Raw genomic sequence first — 14609 nt, 5'->3', positions numbered from 1 at the left:
TGAGGACAATGAGGGAAAATGGTCTGCTTTTAGATTCAGACACTCTCATACTCACCCACAGCTTGTTAGGAATATTAGGAATGGCAACAGGGCTCATAGGTTGAAAAATAACAAAAACATATGGGTAATCAGAAGAAAAATATTTCCTTAGAGACTGACTTTCTGAAAATTCTAGGAAAAGTTCTCATTTTTAATATATTTTAAAGTGATCTGGTGAACCATGACAAGGCTGAATATTTGTAAGTTAAATATTTAACATTGGACAAATTCTTTGAAACTGCTGGTTTTCATTTGCCTGTCACCTGGAGAAGATATTTTAGATACACTATGTCCTAAGGAAGCCTGGAATGGTTAGAGTATTCCGAATTCCCCCCAGATGGTAACGTTCAATGCAAGGCTAGGGATTCATGTTTCCACATGACATCCCCTTGAGGTCTGTAATATCATTGCAGCAAATTTTCAGATGAGGAAATGGAGACCCAACTTGTCCACTAATATAGTAGAAAAGGGGAGAGCCAGGATTCAAACGCTAGTGATTGGCATCTTTTTTTTTTTTAATTTAGAATCATTTATTAACTTCCCCATGCATTCTCCAGGTTTTCTTTTTTTATTGTTAATAACATTGTATTATGTGATACAGTTTTATAGGTGCTTGGATTTTCCCCGCTCCTGCCACAACCCTCCCCCCATGGTGGATTCCTCCACCTTGCTGCATAACCACAGTTCAAGTTCAGTTGAGATTCCTTCATTGCAAGCACATACCCAGCTTTGATTCCAGCATCTTATTGTCCTGATAACTTTAACTGCTTCTTGGGGAGGCCTTCTCTGGTCTGAAGGCAAAGCTAACAGAGTAAAATCCCAGTCAGTTAAAAGCCCCAACAAAACATCAGCAACAATATATAGTGTTATGGAATTGATTGACATAGTATTGAGTAAACATGTATTTCAATGACAGGCCATACAACTCAGAGAACCAGTTAAGGGATTGGGTACTAACTGCTCTATGAATTCTGTTCTGTGATCAAGGTCACAGTGAAAGCTTCCAACGAAGGCTCTATACCATTAGATCACCACAATCCTAAGCATTAGGTTGTCGCATCATAAAGAAAAAAGAGAGGTATACCATTCCAGATAAAGGGACTCTGCTGGCTGGCATGTTCTCTGGGCGCTGGGACCCCTACCACCAGGCTCTGGACTCCTGGGCCAGGTTTTGCTTCCTCAGGCATCACCAGGCTCTCCAAGAAGTTCTAACAGTGCCTTGGTGGACGAGTTGGAATGAGCATTCAAGGCTTGCTTTGCCTCTCTGGTGACTGTGTCAGTGGAAGGAAGAAATTTGAACTGTTATTGATCAGTGTATCCAGAAGTTTCTAGATATTGCAAGACAGACAGATGTTTTTCCCTGCAAAAAAAGGTTTATAATTGTCTGTTCAGATGCCAGAGCAAGTTATCCAAGAGGATGTCTCAGAGCTGAGGGATGAGTTGCAGCAGAAGGACGTGCTGGTGCAGAAGCACCTGACCAAGCTGAGGCATCAGTGTCAGGTGCTGAAGGACATCACTGTGCAGCACAGAATGCCAGCTGAGATGCCCCAGGGCTCACTGACCTACATGGAGTAGGTGTCTGCCAACGTCTCTGTCCCTCTGCAGCCAAACTGAGGCAGCCTTGGAAACACCGTTCTACCTCACATCCCTCCTGTGGTCACTGCAGTAGGAAAGAACTCTTTGCCACACAACAGGATGATTTTAGTTTTATCCTGCCAGTTAAAACTCCTCCCATTTTTATAAATTGTTAATTTCTTGCATACTTTATAGATGGCTGTAACTTTGCTAAACAGAGTACTTCATTCTGTCTTGTGCAAGGTTGAGACTGTGATAACACTGACAGACTCTTACATTTCTGTTTTCTTCTTTATATGACTTCCATCATTTTTCCACTTCTTAGTATATATGATTTGAGAAGAAAGCAGTCTGGGAACCTGGGAAAATATTTTGGCTTAAAACTTTTAGGGTAATTACCCTTCAGGCAATATAGAAAAAATCTGAATTATGTTTAGACTTTGAACTACCTCAGGAAGAGGAATTGAATTTAACCACATTGGCAATACCTCTACAGCATTCCAGAAGTGGGTATTTTGTAAATAAGGCAGACGACGAATAAAATTTACTGGTTTAGGGTTGCAGTGTTGCAGAGAGGGTCCTTAAGTCGATGCTGTTTTTATTTGGATGTGTCTGTGTTTTGTGTGGTGCTTGATTTGATTAGGGGAGGAGGTAGCAGCAGCAGTGAGACCCTGGGTTTTGACAAGCTCTGCGGAAGTGAACTCATGGAAGTAATGGTCAGACCACATTATTAGTGGTGCCACAGTTGGGCATGAAAAGTAGCAGGCGCAAAGTTGGACAGAGGCAGTAGCAGGGGTTTAGACTTACTCTAATGGCCTCCACGTTGGAGTTTTGTTTGCTTGTGTTGTTTGCATTTCACTCATTAGGAGCAAACAGAGCTGGCTCATGGATGTGATTGTGCAGGATTGTGGCTTTGGACCCTCAGCCTTCCAGCTGCCCCAAGAAGCCGAGGAGCCTGTGTGCTGATGGAGACCTGTCCTGTCTTGGTTGATGCATTTCTTTCTCCCCTGTTGCATCCAAACTCTGTGGATTACATCCCTCTCCCTAAACATATGCCTCACTGCCTTCTATATTTTGTGTGGTTCTCCGTCTTGGTTGGTTTGTTCACCTTGGCCTTAATCATTGATGTACTCTGCCTATTGGTGCCCTTTGCAGGGCACAGGCCTTAAACCTATTTCCCTGCCCATGCCTGGATCACCTGGGAGGTTAGGGATTCAGTCTCTGTGGGGTCATCCTATGACAGTCAGTTCCTTAACTGTCATAGGAATAAAAGTTTTCATTTTGCTTTTCTGAAATAAGAAAAGCAAATCAACAGTGTGGGTGAGTCTGACACCAGTCACAGGATAAAACAGAAGTATCCAGTAAACATAGGCTCATAAGTTAGAACTATGCACATTTTAAAACAGAAGGGAATGAACTCTTAGGTCTGACAGATATTTTTGGGTTCAGCAGTGATTTCAGAGAGAATTTTACCCTACTATTAGAAAAGAGACACAAGGGCCGGATAACTAAGTATTTCTCAAGAGCATTCTCATTACACTGGAGTCCTAACTGGAAAAGGAGGTGTTGACAATGTTTAGCTTTGTTTAACATTTCCTGGAAGAATGCGGGAGGAATATTTTTGGAGGTGTGGCTCATCCACTGTGCATAAACAGAGCCTTGAAGAGGGTTTGGATGATTGCATTTCTGTGATGATGCCACCATTCCAGGCTCCAGCGAATGGCTAGTTTGATTGGGAGGAAAAATCCCAAGACCAAGATAGTTCACTACCAGAGTCAGAATGCAAGCTCATATAGGAAGTGATTTATAGCTGGGCCTGAGGAAGCCAAAACCAATGGGCATGAAGACTCAAGAGAAAGTGACTGTAAACGGTCACAGCCATAGCTCCAGCCACAGCATAATAGTCACTAATGCTTAACACATAAGAAGCGCTTTGCATGTGCCAAGTACAGGGCTGATCCTATTAGGTGGTTAATATTCACTAGATGATTATAAAATGAGGATTTGGCCCCATAGCTGATGCATGGCAGAGCGGGGGTGCGAGGGAGGCAAACAGGAAACACATTGCTCCTGCTAGGTTGGAAAAGCCCTGCAGACATTCTGGTTCCCAGGAAGCCCAGAACACAGTGGCAGTGAGTGTTAGCTTTTTCCCACAAACCCAAGGTGCCGGACACAGCAATAAGCCACATGAGAGGCCTTTATTTCGGTGAGGGAGGTAGCATGGGGTAGGGAGAAGGTGAAAGCAGAGAGAAAGGAGGAGCAGACAGAGACAGAGAACATGAGAAGAGAGACAAAGAGCAGAGCAGAGAAGAAGAGAGAGCAGGAGGAAGAGAGAGAGAACAAGGGGAAGAGGCATCTTTTATGGCCTTGGAGCAGGGAGATAAGGAGGGTAGAGGTCAGGGATTGGCAAATGTGGCTGTAGGTGGACACCAGGAGCATATGCCTCAAGGGATTGGTGAAGCGCACAGTTTAAACCTGAAGATCACTAAGCTTGATTAGGCAAGTGGGCTTTAGGGGGTTTGAGAGCCAGGAGGCTTAAGGTAGTTCTGGGTAACTAGGTATTCAAGGGGACTGAGACCCAGGACATTTAAAGCAGGGCTTGGGAAGCAGGCAGTCAAGGTGGCACTGAGTCCAGGCTGGTGGATTCAGTCCTTGGAGTCTCTCCTTACAGTAAGGAGAATGCAAAGGATGCACAGGGAGTCAGAATGCTGACAGGTGTGGTATGGACACAGGGCAGAGACAACCCCATTCCGGAGACCCTCTGGGGTTCCGGCTGCAGTTTGCATGACCTTGCTGGCTTCCTGTGAGAATGACACACAGGTAACCCTCTCTCTTCTCCCTGCTTTTAATAGAACTGTGTCAGTGGATCTTTGTTCCTTGAGATCAAGCACTATTAAACTAGAGTGAAGAGACATTTAGAAAGGGGGCAGTTGAGAGATATTCTTAGAGTTCAGGGCAGTGAAAATTCTCCCACTCCTTCTGCTTTCCATACCATCATTCTCAAGGAAACATCTTATCAAGGGAAACTCCAAAAAGAAGGCATGAAACTGCTGAATTACCTTGGAATTATTTAGCAATACACTTAGATCAATTGCTGCTGTAAAATCCGATCTCTCACATTAGTCTCTTTTAGGGTTCTGATTCAATTTCCTTAATGAAATTACTTGTCCATTTCTCAGAGATTTTACCCACCACTCTCTCTCTCTATCAACTTTCCTCTGATATAAAGTGTAATTGAAAGGGCTGGTGTTATGACACAGCAGGCAGGTTAAGCCACTGCTGGTGACGTCAGCATCCCATATCAGAGTGCTGGTTTGAGTCCCAGCTACTCTGTTTCTGATCCAGTTTTCTGATAATGTCCCTGAGAAAGCAACAGAAGTCTTCCTCCCATATAGGAAACCCAGTTGTAGTTTCTGATTCCTAGCTTTGGCCTGAGCTGGAGCTGGTGGTTGCAGCCATTTGGGAAGCGAATCGGAGGATGAAGATCTGTCCATCTCTCTATCTAGTTATTGTTTTCTCCTCCTTTATCTGTCACTCTGCTCTTGCAATAAATAAACCTTTTAAAAACATAATAAAAGAGCTGCCATTCTTCTTAAGAGCATAATGTTAGAACCCTGTATTCTGCTTGAGTCTGTGGTATACTTTTCTGAGAAAGCTGACTTGATGCAGAAACAAAAGGTTCTAGCAAGTTCCAGAAATACTTTGTATCTTCCAGGGAGAATCAGAGGAAGGAATAGGGGCCAGTAAGTGGGTGCCCTGAGGACCATTTACATGAGAATTGAATGGAACTTAGCCAGCAGATGTGGAAGTTCCCAGGAGGGAGAATGTGCAAACTAAATCAGAGCCAACCACTGTGCGAGTTTCATAGGGGCTGTGTTTGGTTTTCAGTGTATGCAGAAATGGCATTAGTTTTTTTTTCTGCTACACGGAAAAGCACTAACAAGGGGAAAATCCATGCTGGCTCATCTATATTCTTATTTTGCTGTCGTGTGACTTCCTAAAGAGCTGTATTCATTCCTTAGGATTTGGCTCTTGGATCTCCTGAAGAACATTTTGGAATCTGACAACAGTTTCCTGCTAATATTACCTTAGTGTTCGTTCTGTACTGGCTGTTGAACACTTCTGCCATTGAAGCTGACACATGCAGAACCCCAGCTTCAGCCAGTTTACTGCAGTCTCAGGGCTGAGGCTCAATGGAATTTTAAAAGACAGCATCGGCTTCAGTTGCCAGGTTGGCACGGACCACAAGTTATCTCACCTGTCCACCTAGTTAATCTCGTTATGTTAATGGATGTGATTTCCTCGCTGTGGAGACTGGATGTTCTTGGCACCTGCACAGTGCCTTAGGGCCTGACTCAGGGTGCATTAGACCTTGTCAAGAACGCAGTTACTCCCAGGGAGGGCTCCGCAGGCAGAAAGTAGCCCTGGATTCACTGGAATGGACACACCTGTGGACTGAAAGAGACGTGCTCCCAGCAAGCAGGGACTGCAGCAGAGGCCTTTGGTCTTTAGGATGTATTTCATCTTCCTAGGGGTGTCGTGGCTGCTTTCCTCTCCCAAAGGAACCATCAGTTCTCACATGTATTGGTGCCCTGGATATGGCGTCTTAGCTGAAGCACAAGGGCAGTTTCCTTTGTAATGGAAATCAGCTTCATGAAATATTTATGGAACACCAAGATGAAGCAGTATGTTATGCGAGTAGATGGATTGCAGAACAGGATTAGGGCATCCCTTTTGTAATGTAGTTGGAGCAGTTCCCAATGACCTCCAAGGTACTTACTAGTTTCCGTGCTACCTGGAGAGGGATCTTCTAGATTTTCAGAGAATGATGAACTTCCTATGGCAATTCAATATTGCCTGGAAGCCTGGGAGTCACCATTATGTGTTAGTTGAGGTAATCTTCCCAAGTGCAGGAGGCTATTATGCTTGTTGTTATACTTGGCCTCATTGGTAACCCACAAAGGGCTAGGGAGCAGTGGGTGGACGCCTAGCTCTCCCTTTGTCCACAGGGAGCACTTGGGCTGCTTCCTGGAGCCCAGCTCCTAAGCCCACGTCACAGAGTTTTGATGTATGTGCTGAGTAGATGAGTTTGCATTGATGATCTTGATAACCTAGCTGGCATATAGTAGGTCTAATTGTAGCATACAGATTGTCAAATAATTTTTTGTGCTGAAGATTTTTTTCACTTGATGTTTGTGCTAAATAGAGGTCATCTTCTCGAAGGAGGAATCAATTTCAAACCATAAGAACAAAAAAAGGGATAAGAAATGTCCAACCTTCTATGTGAAACATATCCAAATAAACCAGCTTGAAAAATACCTTTTTGGGGTAGGCATTTGGTGCAGTGGATCAATCATCCCATGGGATGCCTCTGTCTTCTATCAATGTATTTGGGTCCAAGTCCTGGTTACTCTCCTTGCGATTCAGCTTCCTGCTAATATGCACACCCTGGGAGACAGGAGGTGAGAGCTGAAGTTCTTGGGTCTCTTCCACTCATTTGGGAGACTTGAATTGAGGTTATGCTCCTGGCTTCCCCCCTAGCTTAGCCCTGGTTGTTGTGGGTCCTTGGAGATTGAATCACCCGTTGGAAGATCTCTCTGCAGCTATATGTCTCAGCACACCTCCCTTCCTTTTAAATAAAATGAAAATGAACGAATTTTTACAAATAAATACAAGGCAATCTTAGAGGGAAAAGAAAAAAAATTTTTTTTTTTCAATTGCTGTTGTGTCCAAAGCTTTAGGAACAATATCAAAATAAAGGCACACAATGTAAGTACTGAAATTTGCTGTTTTCTACAAAAGTTCTGATAAGGAGGTTTATGGGGACTCTGCAGAGACGGCCGAAGTGATGAAGTGGTAAGCCACTTGACAGGAAGTAAGGTCCTTCTGGGGTACTCCGAAACTGGGAATTGGGAGGTCATTTCTGTCATTCTGGGGTAACAGCCATTAGGCTAGAATACAAATGATGAAATACGCACAAATGGAAATGCCCACTTTTTTGAATCCTTGAATCTCCCTCTTCTGTCAAGAATGTCTCTCCTTCAGCATCTGTTGTTGACCTGCACATGTATAACTCCTGCTGTTAGTGTGTCTCCACTTAGACTCTGAGCTGCCCCAGAAAAATGGATTCCATTCTCATCCACTCTCATCTGTTTCTGTAACTAGATGTACAGGATTGGACCAGTTGTTCACTCAGTTTCCTAATATGTAAATGGTACTAAAATGATAGCATTAATTTCTGTGAAGATTAAATGAGAGCACAGAGCTTAGTATGACATGTGGCATACATTAAGGCAACATTTGGGCAAAATACAAAACAAGCAGATGTATAGATGAGCGAGTATCTACATATATTTTCATAGGTGAACTGTAAGATGAAGACTAGCCTACTGGGGAGAAAAAATATGTTGCATTAGGCATCTCTACTCAAAAATAAAAGCAGGACTTCCAGGAAACAGTTAAATGTAATTTGATAAGACACTAGATTTTCTATACCCACAATTTTATAAATTACTTAAGTAACAGAATATTAAATCTATTTCTAAAGGCCTATGCTACCATGATAATATAGGAGTAAATGGTGGGAGGAAGAAATGGATAAAGAGAAAGGAGAGGGCAAGGTGGGAATCCCTATGCTTACAAACACATAAAAATAATAAAAGTGATTTTAAAAGTTATGGAAATGGTTTTTGTTGTTTGTGCATCTATCATGTGGTTGATTCAAATGGGATTCAAAAAGTTGTTAAAATTGATTTATTATGACTGAACTATAGTCCTGATCATCCATCTTGGTGTTTACTCTGTGTTTTGATCTACAGGGCAGAATGCGGCTGGAAAACTACCACAAGTGGACTGGACTTGCTTTAAGTTGCTGGTCACTTAATGCTATGCACCAATCATTCTGTTGTTCTCAAATCCAGTCAGCCTCCCGCTCTACAATGAGTAATTCATATTTTTTCCTTAGCCTCAAATCTTCTTCATTCCTACACATAGCTAACTATCTTTCATCTGCTTCACTGAAAACAAAGAAAACTGCAATCATAGGAGACAGTGCCCATTACTCCTGCATCTTACCTCGATGGTAGTGACCTATGGATTCTGTACCCCCCTGTTGTAATCCAGCATAGAAATTTGTCACCTGACAGAAGCCAATGTCTTCCCTCAGTATTAGATCCCACTTCTTTGTCCACACAAGCACATTGCTCCAACATTCTCTTTCTCTTTCTTTGTCATTGCTTTGTCTTGTTGTATCAGTCATTCCTATTGGATTATTTTTATTTTTCCTACCTTAAAAGTTATTTAAAATTTTCTTCACTTTGACCCCATTCTTCATTCTCTTTACTTACAGCAAATCTCCTGAAGGATTACCCTCATCACCTGTCTCCAATTTCTCTTCTCTGTTTCTCTGTTGAACCCGTTCTAGGTGGATGTAGCACTTGCGCTGCCCTGGAGCTGTTCTTGTCAATGTTATCACTCACAGAAGTCCTCACCCATCAGGAACTTCAGCAAAGCTGATCACTTCTAGGACAACACCCATGCCTGGTGTTTTCATTTACTTCTGTTCATTTTTCCTAACTTCTAAATGTTGGGGAATTTCAAGATTCTCTTTTCTCGACTATCTGCATTTATCTTGTACTTCTGGTAATATCAGTGTCACCGTTAGAAATGTTCTCTACTAGATGTAGTGAATCAAAAACTGCATTTTAAGCACATCCCCAGGTGGCCTGATTGCACCTTAATATTTATCATCATCCAGTGCAATACTATGTAACTTAACAGCTTTAAATGTCATTTGTTAATTTAACTCCAAAATTTATATCTGTAGTCAAAATTCTTGGGTGAAATAGATCCTTTATCCAACTGCCTAGCAACACGAATGTCTCATAGGGATTCTCCACTTGAATCTGAGCTGCAACAATCCTCCTGACCCTCATTCTCCTTACCCTCCCTTTTCTACGTTAACAGCCATGTTAACAGTCTTCCATTTCTCAGGACATAACCCTTGGAGTCATGTTTGCCATTTTTCTGTTACTGGTCTGGCAACAAATGCAGTCAGCTCTCTTTGAAGTGTATCCAAAATGCCACTGCTCTCATCACCACTGCGACCTTGGACCAGTTCAGCTCCCACCTTGTCCCCAGGCATGTTCTAAAAGCTGTGGTCAGAATACATTTTGATTTGTTATGTTACTGCTATGTTCTAAGTCTGCCAATGTTCCCACCTCATTTAGGGTAAGATCCCTGACTCCCTGTGGCCTGTTTCTTCCACTCTCTCTTCTACTATTCTGATATAATTTCCTCTCCTTGTGGTCCTGCTTTCTGCTCAACAGTCCCATCTGGCAGTCTTTGTCCCTCAAGGCCTTCTGCTGTTTGCTGTTCTCTGCCTGACTAGTCCTCCCCCAATGTCTCCACAGAGTCACCTTGTCAGGATCCCTTTCCTGGTCTTGCTGTCTCAAATCTCAGTCCCCACTCCCCCTCCATGCCTCAAACTCTTGTTTCCTTTCTTAATTTATTGGCAGATCCAACATTTTCTCCTTTGTCTCCACTTATGTGTGCATGTGTATATGTGAATGGGTGTTAGCATATATGCATACATGTATATTTCATAGATGTATATGTATATTTTTGAGCTTTTGGTCATACTCTGCTGATTACATTTTCCACACAGTTGTGAAATTACCATATTGCTTTAATTTATGATAACTCTGTTCCTCTTTGACATTTGAAGTGACTTTGCTTAGCACTTTGCAGTTTCACGTAGTTTTGGAATCAGTTTCTTACATTGTACTACAGCTTCATTTAGGAAAAACTGATAGTCTATTATAGTAAAAGTTTCTATGTCTGAAATAGCACTTCCCTCCATTTATTTAGGTCTTTTTAATTGTCATCTGATAGTTTTAAATGCTTCTTGTAATGGGAATACACGTTTTTGTTTATTTGGATATGACAGATTTTCCTTTATGCCATAAATACTACATATGAATAAATTAGTAGGATCTTTTCTTTGAGGGTGGTGTTCAGATTTTCAGCAATGCTATAAAGGTAATGCAGAAAATACTTTTACACATCTCATTAAGGTTCAGTTTCTCCAATTTTACATTGATGTGTTTTCCAAAGATATTAAGTCAACTCTGCTATAATACCATGAACTCAAGTTCAGAATTTGTTTGAATCTCACCAGCTCTTTTTTATTAGTCAACTTTTATTGCTCCAGAATTTAATCTAAGCTACAATATTACATTTAATTATCATATTTCCTTAGTCTTAAATAATTGGCTTCTCAATATTTCCTTCCTTTTCACAACAGTAATAGGTTTGAAAAATGTTAAGTATTTTATAGAACTTCTCTCAACTTGGATGTGTGTATTTTTTTTTTCAATTAGGCTTGGATGCTGGGAGTAGGGCAAGCACAGAGCAGGAGTGTCCTTCTCACTGGCTCACAGCAGGCTGCCCATGCCAGCCACATGACATCACTGATGATATGAAGATTTTTCATTGAGTTCAGATGTTGTCTAATATATATTATGTATTTTACTATTTTATCCTGGAATTTTTTTTCGCCTTTCTGTGGTTTGCTTTTTGTCAGGATGTTGTCTTTCTTGCAAGTGCACTCCTTAATTTTCATCTTTTTATGTATTGCAGTTTGTCTAGTTCTAAAACAGTGCCTGGCATGTGGTAGACAATAAATATCTATTAAGTGAATGCCTTTTTCTTTCTCTATTTTATAGCAGCTACTCACACGAGTTAATAAAATGTCACACATTTCACCTCAATTTAAAGCACAGGAAGTGATTGTAGCTGAGTTTTGATCAATTGTTCCATCATGTAAATTCAATAAGGTTAGATAATAAAAGAAATTTGAAGAACAGCACCTCAGACTCTGAAGACATTAATGAAAACATTATTAAGGAAAATTTGGTACCTTCTGAATTGCAAAAGTAAAATATATTCTCAATTTTTAAAGTTTACATTGGCAAATGAAAATGGCAAACAGACAGTGAGATATAAACACATAAACACGTTGTGGAATGATTAAGTCACTTTCAGATGGTCCTTACACACCATTGTGTGTATGTGTGTGTATTGATAATACTTAAATTATTTTCTATCAGCAATTTTCAGGTTTACAACATATTTTTATTTCCATAGTAACCATTATGTCCAATAGAGCTCTTAAATATACTTCTATTGTTTGGCTAAAATTGGGTGTCCCTTTCACCAGCATTTCTCTAACCCTCATTCTCTCTACCTCCTCTCAGCCTTGGGCATTCTCAATCTTAAAATCAGTGTGGCATTTTAAGAAAAATGAAAGTTTATTGGATTATTCAGCTTATATCTTTGCTATGTTGAAAAACCCACCATGAAAGTACACTTTAAATTGGACACCTCCAGTTTTACCTCTTTGCCCTCCCCATCTCTTTGGCCGTGCTCTTGGCATATACAACCACATGCCATTCCTTTCATGTGCAAGACCCACCTTTTCTTATCTTCTTTCATTTGCTTGAAAAACTTCAACAGTCTTCTTGAACACCCTATCTCTTGCCTTCATTGCTTCACATGACTAACACCTACCCACCTAAATAACATCTCTTCCAGGAACCTTTTCCTAATGACCCTAGGCAGGGCTCTTAGTGCCCCCACAATATTTATGCCACTCTCCACATTTTCCTTTCTTCAAATACTTTATGTGGTGTCTCTTTATTCACTTGCTTGAGGGCCACCACCAGATTGGACTATTGCTCACAGTTTTATCCCTTGTTGAACAAGTGATTTATTTGCCTTTCAGAGCAATGGATTTTGTATACTATGCCAAGGACCAATTGTAGTATGATAAAGTGCTAGCACACTGAGGATGTGTTTGTAATAATAAGGAAGCTTATGCATTATTTATATTAAAACTAATTATTTCCCCATGCTACCTGATGGTAGCTTTTGCATTATGTATAACTTTCTATGAAACATTGCTTCAGTTAAGTAATGAAAAAGAAAAACTTTAGGGATTGAGATACATATTTGATTAGATTACCCTAACCAGGCATTTACACATGTTTTTTATAAGATGCAGTCTGTGGTGTTTGAATGCTTTCCTGTTCTGGACCTGTTCTGGACCATTTTTTTCTTTATCAATACACACATTCATGGTTCAGTGCAACCTGACCAATATCATTCAGTTAGAAGGAGACTGTTTTCTTCTTCAATATCAATCTAAGAAAAAAAAAGAACCCTCAGTTATATAGATCTTAAATTTTGCATGTAATCATGATTATACCATAATTGTTACTTCATATAATTTTGATTTCTAATATGACATATAGAATGTTGTAATATGCTGTATTATACTTTATTATGGTCTTAATATTGTGGACCCACCTCAGATTTATATGTCAAAACTCTAACCCCTACTGTGATGAGTTTGAAGATGGGATCTCTGAAGTTGTGATAGTCATGATGGATGAACAGCCTTGAATTTGAGAAAGACAATAAGAAAGGCCATATGGTCACACAGGCAGCACTTATTTGTAATCCAGAAACTATAAAAGATAACAATAGCAGTAACAGAAAATGAAAACTTGTGTGAAAGATAAGACAACTATATAATTAGAAATTTGAGGAAGTACCCATCAGGCTACATGGGTATGTCAATCAAGATCATAAAGATATGGCCATAAAATCAAATCAGGTTATTTGTCTTTAAATTATGATTCTTTTGAATCTCAGGAAATGATTATATTCTGAGGTTGGGTGGGTGGGACATTGCAAAACAATTGGAAAAAGTTGAGTAGCAAGTTGAGGTAGAGTCTTGTGGAACACTAAACATTTGGGTGAGAAGGAAAATAATGAAAGAGGCAGAAGGAAAAAATGGAGAGCTCAAGAAAAAACAAAAAACAAAAAAGAAGTAGATAGCAATGTCAGTGTAATATATCACCCCTGGAAGCTGCTGCCTGCTGGGGGGTTACTGAAGTAGGCACTGTTGGGGTCTTCGATGGCAACAAGGTTCTCTGTTTCAGCGTTGTTAAAGTCAAAGTCACAACTTTGTCATCCTTCTCCCCAATCACACTTTTCTCTCTATTTTCTATTTTAATTTTTGGCAGTTAGCCACCAAAGCTAGAAAGCTGAGAATAATTATATGTTCCTGGAACACCCACAACAACTCGACTTCATGCAAATTAGTGCTCCAAAATATCTCTGGTATCCTACTTTCCTTGCCACTCATACTCTACGGTTCTAAGTTAGGCACTCATCAGTACTTGCCTATAGTGTTTCATGACCTCAGAAGTCTGCTTGCTCCAGTCTTATTCTCTTACCTTGATCTTTGTTAGTCATTTTTACTTTAATTTGAAATGTTATAGTTTGAAACAATAATAAAATCTATTATATTTTCTGTGGGCTAAAAATTCTGGAAAAACTTAGACTTACAGTCCTGTCTTGGGGGGCTCTCACGATGTGGTCAAGGTCTTGGCTGAGATTACAGCTGTCTGGGCCCTGATTGACATCAGAGAATCCATTTCCCAGGTGGATCTCTCGGTTTACATATAGTGAGAGGCCCCAGTTCCTCCTTAGGAGAAGAGTTTCTTTCTTTTTTTTTTTTTTTAAGATTTATTTTTTCATTTTTTTTTATTGGAAAGGCAGATATACAGAGAGGAAGATCTTCCATCCGATGATTCACTCCCCAAGTGAGCGCAAGGGCCGATACTATGCCAATCCGAAGCCAGGAGACTCTTCCGGGTCTCCCACGCGGGTGCAGGGTCCCAAAGCTTTGGGCCGTCCTCGACTGCTTTCCTGAGCCACAGGCAGGAGCTGGATGGGAAGCGGAGCTGCCGGGATTAGAACCGGCTCCCATATGGGATCCCGGGTGTGCAAGGCGAGGACCTTAACCACTGCGCCACGGTGCCGGGCCCAGAGAGGAGTTTCTTGAATGACCACATGGCCTGGTGGCTTAGCTTCCACCAGAAGTAGTGATACAAGATGCCAAGGAAGAATCTGCTTTCATAAAGAGA

The 14609-nt window shown here is 40.9% G+C and overlaps 1 pseudogene; it reads left to right on the top strand.

Moving 5' to 3' along the window:
* Window positions 1-1154: 1154 nt before the first annotated feature.
* Window positions 1155-1653, top strand: LOC121146210 (annotated as a pseudogene).
* The last annotated feature ends 12956 nt before the right edge of the window (window positions 1654-14609 follow it).

The sequence above is a fragment of the Ochotona curzoniae genome, unplaced genomic scaffold, assembly GCF_017591425.1.
Source record: "Ochotona curzoniae isolate NIBS_2020 unplaced genomic scaffold, NIBS_Ocur_1.0 scaffold_3890, whole genome shotgun sequence".
In the NCBI taxonomy this organism is placed as follows: Eukaryota; Metazoa; Chordata; class Mammalia; order Lagomorpha; family Ochotonidae; genus Ochotona; species Ochotona curzoniae.
This window is presented reverse-complemented; position numbering and strand designations above follow the sequence as displayed.